This window comes from Canis aureus, chromosome 34 (genome assembly GCF_053574225.1).
Source record: "Canis aureus isolate CA01 chromosome 34, VMU_Caureus_v.1.0, whole genome shotgun sequence".
NCBI classification, from domain to species: Eukaryota; Metazoa; Chordata; class Mammalia; order Carnivora; family Canidae; genus Canis; species Canis aureus.
In genome coordinates, this window is record NC_135644.1 from 357,208 (window position 1) to 374,062 (window position 16,855).

General features: G+C 38.9%; 1 non-coding gene across 1 annotated transcript; it reads left to right on the top strand.

Annotated features, from left to right (window-relative positions):
• Window positions 1-7,007: 7,007 nt before the first annotated feature.
• LOC144305009 (U6 spliceosomal RNA) lies at window positions 7,008-7,119 on the top strand. Its single transcript, XR_013372041.1, has one exon. It is a non-coding gene; the product is annotated as a U6 spliceosomal RNA (small nuclear RNA).
• Window positions 7,120-16,855: the final 9,736 nt, after the last annotated feature.

The following is a 16,855-nucleotide window of genomic DNA, read 5'->3' on the forward strand; positions in this document are numbered from 1 at the left end:
GGGTCTTGAATTGGCCGGTGCCCTCGTTCATAAATTAAACGTGTGTTTATTGAGCTGAGCCTTTGCTGGGCGCAAGGCTTGGTGCTGGCCGTCCTCAGGGGACTGCGGCCTGGTCTCCAGGGCTGACAAGAAGCAATTCCAGCTCAGAGGGATACATGCTCCGGCAAAGGAGGTGCCGAGACATTTGGGGGGCACGCAATTCCCTCTCTAGGTCTCAAGGTGGGTTTTCCGGAGGAAGTGGGGCAGACAGTGATGCCTCGTGTCTCCCAGCAATCTCGCACAAAGGGGTTCATGCAGTTGGGTGTAGAGCCCAGCCTTGGCCTGTTCCGTCAGGACCCTTCAACCCTTCTCCCTCCCCTACACTATCCGGAGAAGATTGAACATGGTGCCTCCTCTAACTTCTTCAACAGCCAGATTAGTCTTACAAACACGAAATTGGACAACGATAGGTCCTGGGAACCAAGGAACTTCCCTAACACCTCTTCCGTGTCCTCGGTAAGAAGCAGAGCTGCATTCGGGCGGCACGAGGCAACAGCCTGTTGATGAGATTCTGTAGAAAGGAGAAGAGACAAGAGCAAGAAATCCAAAAGCAGATCCGTTTTTCTGATTTTCCAAATCGTGATCCCAATATCCTCAAAGCATTCGAATTGGAGCAAACAAATCTCTACAAAAGCCCTTAGGCCCGAAGCAGGGCCGCTCCGCAGAATCGTCCGTGATGTTTACCAGCACAAGTTCGTGTCCCGTGAGAGGAGCCAGGGCATGTCGTGATGCCCTTGAGAACCAGTTGTAGCTAAATGTCTGTTTTCTAGAGTAGCCCAAGTCTCTTTATCCTGAGTTCCTTCCTCCTCCTCCTCCATCTCGTGTGTGCTATGGCCTTGACCCCCGACACACGCAGGCGTCCACGGCGCACTCCTGTCCTCAGCCTTCTGGCCCGCCAGTGCCTCCCCCGGTCGCTCCCCCAGCATCTGCACCGGCTGCTCCTCCAGCATCTCAGACCTTTGCTCCAGCCTCACCCCCGCGAGTCTTGCCCCCATTACCTCCTGGAAAATCTCGCACCTTCTCAACCCTTGGCCTTCTTTCTCCTGCACCATTTGTTCTGAGCACGTGTGAGCCTCTGATACGTGGTTTGTTTATGTGTCTGTTATTGTCACGACAGCTGCACCTACGTCCTGTGAAGACAAGGGCTTCCGTCTCTGTTGTTCTTGCCCTGGGTGCTGGCACCTCGTACTCAAGTGCCAAGTCCCAGACATGATAGATCCACAATAGATATTCGTAAAATTAGTGGATGAGGAAACAAGCCCCGCACTTTACTGACCTCTGACCTCCTTCCCGAGGGCCCACCTCTCTGGCCCAGGGAGAGCGCCGAGCCATCCCAGCCCACCTGGATTTGGGCAGCACCTTCCCACTTTCCAGCCCTGTTTCCAGTCTTTCTTCTTTTTACGTTTATTCCTTACGCCATCTCTTGAGAAATTATTCTAAAACCCAGGTTGGCTCTTGCCATTCCGCAGCATAATCTGCCGACAACATCTCACCACTCCTGGAAGGAAAGCCTACCCTTCGGGAGAACCACCTCGCTTCCTGTCACTTCACTGGGCCTTAGGGCTGCACGTTCCAGTCTTCTCGGACCTTCTGAAGCCAGTGCCTCACCCTCCCCTCTCCTTGGCCCCGGACCTTCACAGCTTCACACTCTCTCCCAACTGCCCATGGGACCAGACTCATTCCTGTTGGTTCTTCACTGTCAGACGGTCCTGCCCTGGGAAGCTTCCCTGAAACCCAGAAGGGCCGGCTTTTCCTGCCGAGTACCTACTGAGCACCTGCTCTCTCTCCAAGTGGCTTTCAATGCTCGTGTGTCCTCTCCTGGGGTCTGAGTACCAAGAAGGTAGTCACGGCTTTGTTTTGCTCACGCCTACGTCCCTGGAATTTAGCAAGGCCCCTGGCTTATAGTATGCATTGGGTATTTGTTGAAAATAAGAGTTGAAAAAAACATTGGATTGAATGAATGGGTGAGGCGGAGAGGGAGTTAGACTTTATTCTATATTTCACAGAAGAAGAGGAAGAAGAAAAATAAATAAAAGAAGACAAGTTTAGATTATCCATGGCAATAAATTTTCTTATTTTAAAGGTTTTTTAATTGGATAATAAAAACACATCTAAAATCCAATGGAAAATTTTTAAAAAATTATCTTGAAGCCACTGTGTTGTTTCAGTAACCCAATAGGCCATAGCAGACACCAAATTAATATCTGCTAAACAACTCACAAGATTGTTCTCCTTTGCAGTCAGATGAGAGGCAATTATTGTGAACATACACAGATTGTTTGTTTGATAAACTTACTCTACTTTAGTGAAAGCTCTCGGGCCAGGCCGTGGTTCACCCTGCCTGGTGTTCACTAAGAGACTGAGAGTGACTCCGTGGATGGAAATGAATGGGGGAACCTCAGACATCATGTTGGCATGATGAGTGTTTAATAAAGTAATTCCAAGCTAGCTGTATTTATAATTTATATTTTCTTCCAAATTGCTATTAAAACGGCTCCATGTTCAGGAAGCACCAACCTTTGGGCAGTCAAGTTGCACAGATCATCATCATTGTGTTAAATACATGTTCTTGATTTTTGTAAAACTACCTATTTAAAGTTTCTGGGATCCAAAATACTTCTAATATTTCCAGATTTCTAAAACAGTCCCAAACCACCAAATGATCAGCTTCCCCTTTACCTCCTTTAACTTTGATCAATTTGTTTTATCTGCTCTTGCCTTTCAAGGATAAAGAAGCAAGAATTTTCAAAAGTCGACCTGCCTAGATCTGGCTCGGTGACCAGAGTCACCTGTAGGTGAGGCTGGGTGACCCTTCACAGCTTCGTAGCCAGATTTGGAGGGTTTCTGTTTGTCCCTCCTCTCAGACCCGCCGTGGTAACCATTCTGAAACAAAGTTGGAATGTAGGTGAAGAAAAAGGATGGAACCAGGCCAAGCTTCGGACTGTAGCCAAGACCATGTATATCGATTTTTCCTTGCCAAAATATTATCGGCATTTTTCAGAACTCTTGCTAAGGATTTGGAATCCATCTCTTTTCTGAATCTGCCACATGTTACAATTCTCTTTAGACCATGAGCTAATGTTGCGGGAGAGTAGAGCATCTGGCATCGTTAGAGCACTACACTCACTCTCTATGCTTAATGCAAGTATGCTGATGAGGAGCTCCCATATATTATTAAATAGAACTGTCTCTTTCATACCAAAATAGCAAAATTATGTTCACACTAACAAAATAAAACAAAAAAACAATAACTACAAAAATGTAAAAGAATTTAATAGGAACGTCTTATTCCTTATTTGTTATATTGTGTCTCGAATTTCTTTTGTCTCAGTCATAATATTCCCAGCTCATATCTTAGTGTAATGCTTTTTTTGAAATTCTGCTAACAGAAGATACATATGACTATAGTAATCATTTCCTAACTGAATAAAAGAGTAAAATGTAGGAGATAGGATTTAGATTATGAAATATTAACATAAGAAAATAAGATTTCAAAAGTATTTTATTTTAAAACCAAATATCTAATATTATACTGCTGCTGTTAGACTATAATCCTGTAGGTGTTTTTCCTGTCATTGTTTCAATTATTAAAATGATCTGATAAATCATATTATATTGATATTAATTCACCACAAAATGACCAACTTACTGCAATCCAATTTTTAGACTTATGTGATCAATAAGTCTTGATATGTTAAAGTGAGATCTGAGAAGGGAGAGGAAAGAATGTGAAGCTAACATATGACATAACTTGGAAAAGAAACTAATGGGAGTGAGATTTTGAGATGGAAAAAGTATTTGACCAAGTCTGTGAAGTAGGAGCCAGAGTGTTGGCTGGCTTAGGAGTGGAATTGAAGACAGGAGGAAGAGATATAAGAAAACAAGTAGTTGGGTAAATTTGATTTTATTTTACACCTTTAATTTGATTATTACTGTTGAATCTCTATCCATCATTTAGTTAATAAATAATCCTGTGTAATGAGTACACTTCCTACCAAAATTCAAATGAAGAATGTGAAAAAAAAAGTTGTGGGTTAAGTTCAGGCTTTCCCTTATATTCAGTCGTAGTCATACAATTAGGAAAACATGCACACATTGCATTTAATGTAATGTATATATTTACTTATTTTTTTCAAAATATAGCATCCATGTACCTCATATGCTATTGCAGGGCACAAAGACAATGGCTTATACAAAAACTTGTTAAAGGTGGCATCACTTACTTTTCTTTTCTTTTTTTTTCTGGATTATGGTATGATTCCTGAGAAAGAGAACTGGAAAAGAACACATCCTGCTTGCACTTGAAACACATGAATTTTCGGAAATCAATATGCTCCCTCTGAGATTTTATATTACTGTGCTTTCATTTTTCTTAGCTCTGTCCAAGGAAAGATCAAGAAGAAATGACACCCCAGGAGCAATGAACCCATCTGATGCCCACGATTTTTCTGTTACCACTCTTCCCTAAAGTGAATGAAAGCACCTTGAAGAATCTGATACCAGGGCTGGACACAGTAAGATGGTCCTGGTGTTCCTTGTTATGCCAGGAAGTAAGGAAGTACCACAAAAAGAGTGATGGGAACATGTCATAAGGACACAACTGCAATTTGAAGGGGCATTACTGGCCAGATCTGGGACAATTTCAGTACTAAAATAATTATACACCTTAACGAATTGTAATCCACTAAATGAATGGGAATTCAGGGGTCCACATTTATAAGTGGAGGAATGTATAATTAAAGAAAGGAGACCTCTTCCTTATAGTAAACACTGATGACCAACTGATCAATGTGGAGTGAATGTAAAATTTGGCAAATAATCATTTGAAAAACATTATGTCTACATGGAATTAGGCAAAATCATGAAGGTATGACAAATTTAAAAAAGAAATGTTTATTAGGAGTGGATATTTACATTATCTCACAGAGTCTCCCCACAGACTAATTATTAATTTCAAGGGAGAGAAGTCCATAATTGTACAGTGGAGATTTCAGCACTACTTTAATGAGGTGATCAAAACTAACATCACCAATGAAGGATAGATGGATATCATATGTCTCCAAAAGTGAACTTAGAAAGATACAGTGCAGCTGTGCAATATTCCAGCTGAGAGTGCATAACGTCAACCTAATCATGAGGAAACATCAGATGAACATAAGAGAGGAACATGGGACTTAAAAATGAGGTCTTTACTCTTCAAAATGTCAGTATCATAAAAGAAAGATTGTTAGGGATGTTCAAGATTAAAGGAAACTAAAGAGAAATAGCAGATAGCACAATATCTGGCCTCAGATTGGATACTCTAATACAGGGGGGAAATGGTGTAAATGACGTTTCTAGACCAACTAACAAAATTGGAATATTGATGCTAAAATAGATCCAAGTATTATAGCAATTTAAATTTACAAAGCTGATAATTGTACTGTGATTACATAACAGAACGTATTTATTTTTCATATTCTGGGGCAATGGGCTATGTAATTTATTCTTACTTGGTTATGTGTATATATGTTTCCCCCTAAGATCTTCAAGAAGGCAAGCATGTTCACTCTCACCACTTCTATTGATCATTGTATGGTGGTTCAGATAGATTCTAGATAGGTCAGTAGGGCAAAAAAAGTAAATGAAACCCATCCAGATTGGAAAATAAAAAAGTGGAACTTCTAAGTGAAGTTAATGCATTGCAGAGTACCAGATGAATATACTAAAATTAATTTTGTCATCTATATTAACAGCATAAGATTGGAAATTTAAATTTAAAGAAATACCATTTACAATAGCATTAAAAGATAAAGTACTTAAATCTGAAAAATATATACAAGGCCTATACATTGAATATCTGAAAACGCTGATGAAAGATTTCAAAAGAAGCTTAAATAAATGGAGAGATACACTGCATTTATGAAATGGAACACAAAATAATGTTGAGAAGTCGAGTTGGAAAAAAATTAAAAAAATTAAAAAAAAGAAGTCAAGTTGGATTATAAATTTTATGCAGTCTCAGTCAAAATACCAGCAGGATTTTTTTGGGGAGTAGAAACAGAGAAGCTCATTCTGAGGTACATATAGAAATATAAATCACCCAAGAGGTGCCTGGGTGGCCCAGTCAGGTGAGCTGGTTTCCACTCAGGTCATGACCTCAGGGTCATGATATCAGGGTGGTGAGTCAGTCTCCACTCTTGGTGTCAAGTCTGCTCGAGATCCTCTCTCTTCCTGTGCTCTTCCTCCTGCTTGCATGCTCATGCTCTCTCTCCTCTCTCTAAAATAAATAAATAAGTCCTTTAAAAAATATATAAATTATCCAAATAGACAAAAACAACTTGAAAAAGAATGAATAAAGTTGGATGATAAAGACTATCTGACTTTAGGACTTATAGTAAATTACAGTAGTCCATACAGTGCGATCATGGTGTAAGGATAGACAGATTAATGGAACATAATTGAAATTACAGAAGTAGACATGCACATATGGTCAACTGATACCAAAAAAGATGCAAAGTCAATTGCATGAAGAAAAGATAGAATTCTTATATTGTGTTTGGAATAATGGAGTATTTATTTATTTATTTATTTATTTATTTATTTATTTATTGAGTATCCCTTTATTTAAAAAAATCTTGATCCATAGTTTTCGCCATATACAAAAAGAAACTCAAGATAGTTCATAGGCCTAAATAAAACACCAAAAAAGAAAATGTGAGAGAAAATATTTTTGATTTTGAGGTAGAGTTTTCTTAGATATAACACCAAAGCCCCCAAAACATCAAAGAAATAGTTGATATACAGAATATCACCAAAATTAAGAACTTTAGGCCTTTGAACAACATTGTTAAAGAAATGAAGACAGAGACCAAACATGGGGAGAAAATATTTGCAAACCACACATCTAATAAAGAACTTGTATTCAGAATACATAGAGAACTCTCAAAACTCAATAGGGATACAACAACTCAATTTAGAATAATAACGTTTGCTTTGGTGTGACATATGCTAAAATATGAACAATACAGAGTAGATTAGCATGGCTCCGGCAGTAGGAAGATGTACACATTTGTGGGGAAAAAAGCAAACAAAAGATTTGAATAGACACTTTATCAAAGAAAATGTACACACATTTTGTGTGTGTGTGTTTGGTAAAAAGCACATGAAAAGATGGCCAATATCATTAGTCACTGGAGAAATATAAATCAGAACAATTAGGTACCAGTGCACACCTATTAGAAAGTCTACAGCTAAAATATTGATAAGGTGTTAAAATGTTGATGAGGATAGACAGCTACTAAAATCCTCATATGCTGCTGGTACCAATGCTACGTGATACAACTGCTCTGGAAAACAGTTTTCAGCTCAAGAGTTAAATATACTTTCACCATAGGGTCCAGTCATTTCATTTCTAGCTGTTCACTCAATAAAAAGGAGAGCCTATAAGTATACATGTTGATGGATGTTATTTGTAATAACCCTAAACTGGGAACAGTCTCTATCTCCAACAACAGGTCAGTGGGTAACAAATTGTAGACTTTGGTATGGAATGGACTACTGCTCGGTTACGAAAATCATCAACTACGGAGCCAGTCACCAATCTTGATACATATGAAAATAATAGACCGAGTGAGAGAAACTGAACTAAAAAAAGGTACATAATATATGATTTCATTTATAGGAAATTCTATAAAATGCAAATTAATCTATAATGACAGAAAAGAAATAAATGGTTTTCTGGGATGGAGGGGTGGGTGACATATGCACACACAACACCTTTAGAAATATAAAACAATAAACACACAACTGCTTATATGTTAAATTCACTATTTCCAATATTTAAAAAAAAAACAAGGTTGCAGGCAATTACTAAGTAAAGTCCTCTCAATGCATAAAAGAAAATATCTCAATAAGATAAATTTTTAAGGAAAGGAATTATAGATTTGAAAGACCCTTTACAAATCAGTCATTATTAAAGAATTTCTTATTCCCTTGAAACTATTGCTGAGCCATACACCATTTTTAAAATATGGAAATTTCATAACTTTTTTCAGGGTTTTTCAGGGTTAAAACCTGGAAGTTTTTAATTAATTTGTATGCCTGGATATATGCCTGGCAAGTAACTCCTTTAAAGGAAAATGAATTTTTTTGAAATATTTTTTCTTCAAAGAAAGAAAATGCTAGATATAACAAGAATATGGCCTTAGGAAAAGAGGCATATGGTTTTAATTGCTGGGAAAGTTCACGGGAATGTATTAGTAATCACACGTCTTATATAGAAAATCACCTCCTTAAGATGCTCAATTTCACAAAAGTGCAAAAAATAGTTCTGTGGCAGGTAGCGAGATGACCCACTGAAGATGCGACAGTCTAATTCCTAGAACCTGTGAAGATGTTAAATTCCGACCCAAAAGAAATTAAAGAAGCAGATGGAATTCAGGTGACTAATCAGTGGGTTTGAAAATAGAGCGATGACCCCAGGTCATGTGCATGGGCCCAAGGTCATCACAAGGTTTCCTAAACGTGGAACAGCCTCTGCGAGGCCGGGATGTTTGTGTCCGACTAACACGAGGTAAAACAGATTCCACGGGGCATCGCTGACTTGGAAAATAGGAGGAAGCCCCCAGTGGAGTAAAATGCAGCCTCTGGAAGCTGGAAAGGGCAAGGAAACACTCCTCTAAGGCCCCCGGGGAAGAATAGGGCCCGGCCGCCCCTCGACTGCAGCTCTAGGCCCACCTTGGACCCCCGATCTCCGGGACTGTCAGACGGTAAGTGTGTGGCAGCAACAGCCAACTCATGTGATCTTCATACTTTGTTCTGTTTTGGTTTAAAGATTTTCTTTATGTGACAGAGAGAGCGAGAGCGAGAGCACAAGCAGGGGGAGCGGCAGGCAGAGGCAGGCCCGACGCTGGGCGGGGAGCCCGGCGAGGGGCTCGATCCCAGGACCTGGCATCCTGACCTGAGCCGAGGCAGCGGCCTACCCTTCTGAGCCACCCGGTCGTCCCACAATCTTTATACTTTGAACTGGCATAAAAGACTCTGGCTCCGTCTCCCAGGAAATTCCCGTTCTGGGCTTTTATGTTCCACAGATGAACGTGTGGAACGACCGTTTTCCTCGAGTTGCATAATAAACCAAATATTCTCTGTGCGGTATCCACTGTGATTAAACTGGCTTACCTCAAATGAAAATTTAGGAGCAAAGAGAAAGAAGGGACAAAAGTGGTAAGTAATCAATATTACTCAAGAATCCTTTAGTTTCTTAAACAGGAGATTTATACCTTGTGCTCTTCCTTAATAGTTTTGATGGATTTTGTCGACACGGGCTCTCGTGAAGGTGGAAAGAAGTCTTGCATTTTAACGAAAATGAATCTTGCTGTCACCTCCCAACTGGACAGAGATCTGCTACGGCAAGTGCAATTTCTTGAGAACTTCTCTGCATACGTCCCTTGCAAAATATCACATTATTATTATTATCATTATTACTACTACTTACCACTAATGTTTTAATGCCTCAACTACCTATTGAGAGATACAACTTCTTTCTTTGCAGATTTTTTTATATCAAAGTAAAGAGCACATTCAAATTTATAAAATTCTCCAATTATTTTATTAAAGACTGTGATTTATTTTGGCACAGTGTCTATATTTTTGAAACGTTCTAAAAAACCACAGCAAGAGAAAGAAAACTATACAAACAAGGCCTTCCCCACCCACTCATCATCACCACCGAAGACTGAGTTTTTAACTGACACTCTGAATGGAAATATATTAACTTCTCATTCTTTTATCCAGAAGTCATGTCTAGTACTGCCAATGTGTAATACGTGTTCTGACCACCCTATTCCTGACCTCATATGGCACCTGTCCTCAAATGAAATGGAAGCATTTATATGGAAACTAGAAATGGTTTGTGTCATTAGGATACGACAGCCAAAGAGTGTTTTTTTGAAAAGTGTTTATTCCAAAAAAGCATGCCCTTCACTATTGTAGAATTGTCTCTTGACCTTTTTCCACTAAAAAGTTTACCAACGACTAAAAAGAAAGGATAGTTACGTAATATGATAGACGCGTTCAATATCGCTACAATGGCAACCAGACTATGGCAGTGACATGTGGATGTATCAAATTAACGTGTCGTATGCCTTAAATTTGCACAATGTCACATATAAAGTATACATATTCAGTAATTCTTTTATGTAAAAGAGGACACGTTTATACTGTCTTAACACTCATTGGATATTTTATACATAGATCCAATTTACACACACATCCAAGGGAATCAACAATTTACCGACTCCTCCTGAGATTTGAGCTCAAGAAATTACTTGCCTACCGAAATACAGGTTAAAAATTTGGAATTTGGGGATGCCTGGGTGGCTCCGTGGATTAATGCCTGCCTTTGGCCCAGGGCATGACCCCGGGGTCCTGGGATCGAGTCCCACGTCGGGCTCCCGGCGTGGAGCCTGCTCCTCCCTCTGCCTGTGTCTCTGCCTCTCTCTGTGTGTATCTCTCATGAATAAATAAATAAAATCTTTAAAAAAAATTGGAATTTACTTTGTATAGAAAACCAGTTGGTCTAGGCAAACTGGACCTGGTGATTAATTTTTATTATACTTTTTCAAAGATGATGAGAATTAAAGAACATTTCTGTGTTTTCTCTTGATTTGATGATGATATCTAGTGTTTGAAGCCTCTCACTGCCATTCTCTTATCCTTTATTATCATATTTACTTTATTATCCTTATTATGAAATCAGTGTAATGAGATTTTAATGAGTTTGGTTAAACTTTCTCATTCTAGTCTGATCCACGTAGCCATAGTGGATAATGTGTAAAGTCCCATTTAATACCTTCTACATGTTGTAGCTTCCATGAGCTATAATGAAGAATTCTAAGATAAAATTAGATTGGAGAAAAGCAGAGTCTGTGTACCTAAACCAATGAATATGAGAATAAATTAAATGCGATTATTCAGTTAAAAAAAAGTATGGTACCAGAGATTGAGGTTGATGTTGGAAAGAATTTACATGTATTATCAAATATCAGCCACTTTTCCTACATCAATCCATTTCTTCCCCGTGTCAATAAAATACATTCATTTTTTTTTCTTTTCTAGCTCTAATTCCATTCGAGTGCTAGCTAGCCTCCTATCTTTAAGTTTTCCATGAATAAAGGGAAAGATGAAAAGAAAGAGTTAACTTTAGTTGGGGGATATTTCTGAAAGATTTTCAACCAGTGAAAGATAATTCAGTTCAAAGTTAGAAAGGAAAATATAATAATCAAGTAACTGGCAGTGGTCCACAGGAAAAGATTGTTCATGAGCCGGCAGGCAGGCCTGGAACACTTAAGAGATGGAAGCTGTGGGTGGAAAGTCACTGCCTACATGAAATAAAGTGGGTTTTGGCACCGCTTTAAACTCGATGTCGAATTCTCTGTCTGAACCCTTTTGTCTTCCCAGACAGTCTCACTGAGGGAAGGGGGGCAGGGAAGCCGGGCGCAGCGATGTCCTTGGGAAGTGCCGGCTCCCTGGAGGGACTGTTGGAGACCCAGCTGAGTCTCATCACAGTCGTGGAAAAAAGCCCTCAGTCAATGGTCTGATCCTGGGAACATATTCCCCAGAGAATCAAAACGGCTCCGCACCAACAAACGCACTTTGTCACGTGTATTTTGTGTTAGGGTACTTCAGGGCTCTAAAAATCCATACTTTTTAAGTCATATTTTGTCAAGATCAATATGCACTCCACTTACTGTCGAAATCGTATTGAGAAAATACTATTAACAAGTTGGTATTTGTCGACTTCTTATCACTGGAAACCAGTGAATCATAGATGGAATTTCTTAAGGCCAAAGGACATTGGAAACTTTAGGCCTTATCTAGGGGCTAACTCCTTAGAAAATGGTTTACTGGATCATGCTTAATAATATCTCAGGAAATAGGAGAACTAGGCCATATTTTATAAAACGTTGCCTTTATTTTAGAATAAAATGCAAATATTTATTTCCTTTAACTTGCAGTGAGCCCTGTAAGTACAATGAGTACCACACCTGCTGCTTATCATACTTGAGACCCTGCATTATTACCATTTAGTTATATTTGTTCTCACCAATAGAGCACCTGAATTTCCTTGTGACTATGAATCTTCAGACCAATGAATTTCTCTGAATTTTATTTTATTATTTTATTTTTTTTAATTCTGAATTTTAATTTTCAAGCTCTAGGATGGAATTTTTTGTGATTCTTCTATGATAAGTAAATAAGACATCTTAAAATGTGGATTTAAAAGGACCTTAAATTAACACATCATCACATATATTTTCTTGATATCCCATCAAAGTGTTGCATTTTACCTTAAAATTGCTTTTTTAAAGGCATCACAAGAGGAGAAAATAAAAGATGAGTAGAAAAAAGAGAAAAGGGAAAAAGTGGGGAAGAGGGAGAAGAGGGAAAGTATGATTGAATCCTGCTTCTAGTGTAGACATGCATAAACCTGTTCATTATTTTTCACATCCCGTATCATTTTCTCCGAGCTTTCCAAACCAAATAATGGAGATAATTTGCACTAACTCCAAATGGCACCACTTTTACATATTCTCCAAAACGATCATGCTCTGAGTTGTGTAACAATCATGTATTTAGAGGTTGGGATTGGTGAGTGGAGACTAAGGCCCTCTGGAGACCGAATAGCCACAGAAAAAGGAAGTAGAAGGGTTCAAAAAACAAACTTCACAAGCTTGCCTTTACCTAGACTTGTATATCTTGTTCTTTTCATATACTTACTATGACTAATGTATTTTAGAAGGGTATAGAAACTTGACTAAAATCATACATTTTCCCCTAAGAATTTCATGCCGAATGTGGACATTTTTATTTATGTGCAAGGCTGTTGAGTTTTGGTCCATCCAAGTGTCTAGTGTTGTTATGTAGTTTACCTTGTACGACAATCAGGATAGATCACCTTATGCTGCAAAACAAAGAATCCCCACATATTCGCGGCTGAAAACAACAGTGATCTGTTTCTTCCTTGTGGTACCTGAAATCCAGGTTGGCAAAGGGCAACCTGCACACCGAAGCCCCTCAGGAGGCCAGGTTGAAGCTCCGTGGCTGCCTGGACACAAGGCCTCAGGTTTAGATTTGGTCGGACCGAAGAACCTGGAGACTTCCATGGAGACTTCTGCTTCTGCTCACGGGGGACACTTCCTTTCATTCCCATTTCATTGGCCAAAGAACGTCCTTCGGCTACGAAACACTTAGAGAATGAATGTTCCTGGAAAGGGAGGAGAAGGAAATCTCTGGGAACAATATAAATAACCATCACACTTTGCTTTTCTATCAATTATTCTGTTCGCTCTTCTCCCCACACGTGGAACACACTCACTACGACCGAAAAGAGACGATGCGAAAGCCGACCCCAGTCATGCTGTGGAATTTAGAATCCAGGATCCGAGTGATGTGTGTTGGTCTTAATATGGCTTCCCTTGGTCTGGAGAACGGGGAGCTAGAAACAGTGAGGATGTGCTACCTTCCCAACCAGATAGACGCACGGTGTGCAATGGTGGGAAAGAAAAACAGGAAACACTCCCATTCAGAAAGAGGAAGAACAGGGGACTTTCTATAAACTCTACTTCACAGCAGTTCTAAAATTCCAAAGGGAAGATATTATGAGGATCCCTGCCCTGGGGGTATGGAATGTTCCTTGGTTATGCCCCGGTAGTGTTCACTGGGAGGAACTCCTTTGTTCATTGTTTTTCAAGTTGCTAGCTACTCCCTCTGGGAGAGTATTCCTTTTCCAATATATTTCTTGGCCACATCTTAAATGGCCACTGGGGAATATGTACTTGCTTTCTTAACTCATTTCTGCCTATATAAGGTGGGGAGCCCAAAGATCATTTAAAGTCTGGAAGAGGAGAGGAACAGACTCCTCAGAAATTCAGTAAAAGATTAAGATCTATATGCTTTTAGTCAGCTCCTTGGGCCGGGAACCAGATCAATCCTATTTTTTTGAGATATAGTTCCCAGAACTGCTACATTTCTTTGTTTTCTCGTCCACATTTTCTCTCTCTCTCCCTTTAGTGTCAAGTACTTTGATACCCTAAGATCTAATAATAATGAATTCTTTTTCTAGTTGAAAGGACTTATGAGTTTTCACCCTTAATTTGCTCCTTGCCCGAATGTAGTCTAATCAGTTAAAAGGTTTTAGTGGATTTTGGTTCCACAAAGTATTTCTCAATGAAGGAAAGACTTTCATTGTCTGGGATGAAAAAGTAATGTCTGGCCTCACTCTATTTCCTTTCCCTTCTGCTTTGGAAACTGGCTAGTTCTTTCCCGAGTTCATTTGTTTCTTGCCAAACTACCCAGTGGTTACCAAAACACACAACCAACATTGTGCTTTCCGAGGTGTTCCTTCAGAGCTACAAGTGTGTTGGGAACATGATCTGCCCTTCATGGTATTATAGGTCATAGCACATGTTTCACCATGTTGTGAAGCACAAATCTCTGTCTTTCTAGTTTCCAGAATGATGCCCTGCCACCAGCTATTAGATCCCAATAGTAGTAATGTATGTTTTAGGTTTCTGTTAGGGAATCAGCACGCTTTATGCACAATGTTCACATTCATCAAGACAGTCAATTGATAACAAATAACCCCTAAACTTCAGATGGTTAAAGCAACAAAGCAGTTGCTTTCCTATTTATTAACAATTAACAATTAGAAGGTGGAAAGAAAAAAGTTAGCATTTACAATAGCACCAAAAAGAAAGAGGAAATAATTAGTTTTAAATGTACAAAATATGTGCTGAATTGGTATATGAACTACTGTAAATTATTGACAAAAGAAATCAAATAATATCCAAATAAATAAAAAATATTTCTTCATGGGTAAGAAAATTCAGTATTGTTAAGATGTCAGTTCTTCCTAGCCCTATCCATAGATTAAACATAATCCCAATCAAAATCCCTACAAGCATTTTTGGAGCTATGAAAAAATTACTCTAAAATTTATATGGAAAGGTAAGGAACCTAGAATGCCAATACAATTCTGAAAAACAAGAGTAAAGTCAGAGTACTCTCATTATGACATTTCAAGATTTATTGTAGAGCTACTAGAATCAAAACAGTCTGGTATTGAGAAAAAGTGGAAACCAGATTAATCGTACAGAATAGAGAGCCAAAAAAGTAGACCCACACAGATGTAAGCTGACTGATTTTTGACAAAAATGCAAAGGTAATTCCATGAAGATAAAATAGTCTTTTCAACAAATGATGTTGAAATAATTAGATATCCTTGTGCAAACTACGTGAACTCACACACAGATTTCACATCTTACACAAAATCAACTCAGAATGGACCGAATAAATGTAAAATACAAAGCTATCAAACTTCTAGAAGAAAAATAGGAGGAGATCTGTCTGAGCAACCTCGTGTTTGTGACTTTTGAGATATGACACCAACAGTACCATCCAGGGAAGGAAAACAAAAGTACTTCATTAAAACTAAGAACTTTTGCTCCGGGAGAGATACTAAGAGGACAAACAGACTGGAGAAAAGCCACAGACTGGAGAAAATATTTGCAATTCACATATTTGATAAAAGACTTGTATGCAGGATGCACAAAGAACTCTCAAAATGGGTTTATTTTGTGCGTATGGTACATGGGTTGCAGGTCAGCAGGGGTTTTGCTCATCGTGGTCACTCAGGGAGGGAAACCCCTAGAAGCTCTGCTGTTACATGAGCAGGAGGCTTTCGAGTTGGCTTTGTGAGCTGCAGAGATTGTGGGGAATTGGACAGCTGGCCCCCGTCCCCACCAGCAACTGGCCCGCCACCTCCAGTCGCTTTCATGGGCTAAGCAAAACGGCAAGACCCGAGGTGTGCTCGCAGAAGAAAATTCCTGGTATAAAAAACTGGAAATCTTATTGGGCACTAGTACGTGTTCCACATATGCACAGACAGAAGAGAGACCGTTCAGATGGCATTTATTAAACATTGCACATTTATTTTTTATTTTTTAAATTTTTTTGTGAGACTTTGAGCGTTTTATTATTTATTTATTTATTTATTTATTTATTTTAATTTATTTTTTATTGGTGTTCAATTTGCCAACATATAGAATAACACCCAGTGCTCATCCTATCAAGTGCCCCCCTCAGTGCCCGTCACCCAGTCAGTCATTGCACATTTAGATCAAACTCCCCATCTTCACAAAAATGGCCATGTTGCAATAAGAATTGCGGCATATTAAAAAAAAATAACATTTCACATATGAAATTAGAGATTTCATGGTATAGGAACCTAGTTACTTCCCATCTTTGCAGGAGATTGAGAGTCTAAAGCAGTAAGATATTCAACTTTTATTTTTTATTTTTTTTCAACTTTTATTTTAGATGTTGGATTGTAATTTAATCCTTAAGTGCCCATCTTAGAAAATTGTGAGATCTTTGGGAAAACAGAGAAAGATAAAAGAAAACAAATATGCCTTTTGAAAGTGACTGCGTACAGCCAAGATCGTCAGAAACAAAATAACTTTAGAGGAATGCTTAACAGAACCATGTAAACCCCAGTGGTTTCTTCTAAAGTTGCCGAATTCTTTCGTTCCATTAGATCTCTAAAGTGAACTTAAAAACAATGTAAACATGAGAAGGCCACACGAGGGGTTTCCTGAGTCAGAGGAAAGCCATCTGAGCTGTGGAAGGTTTCAAGCTGAAAGAACTTCCATTTGAGAAATGCAAGTGAATTATTCAAATTTTACTCACTTCTATAGATATTTTAACATTAAAAAACAAAACAAAAGAAAACAAAAAAAACAAAAAAACCCCTCCCTTCCTGTCACAACCCTCTGTC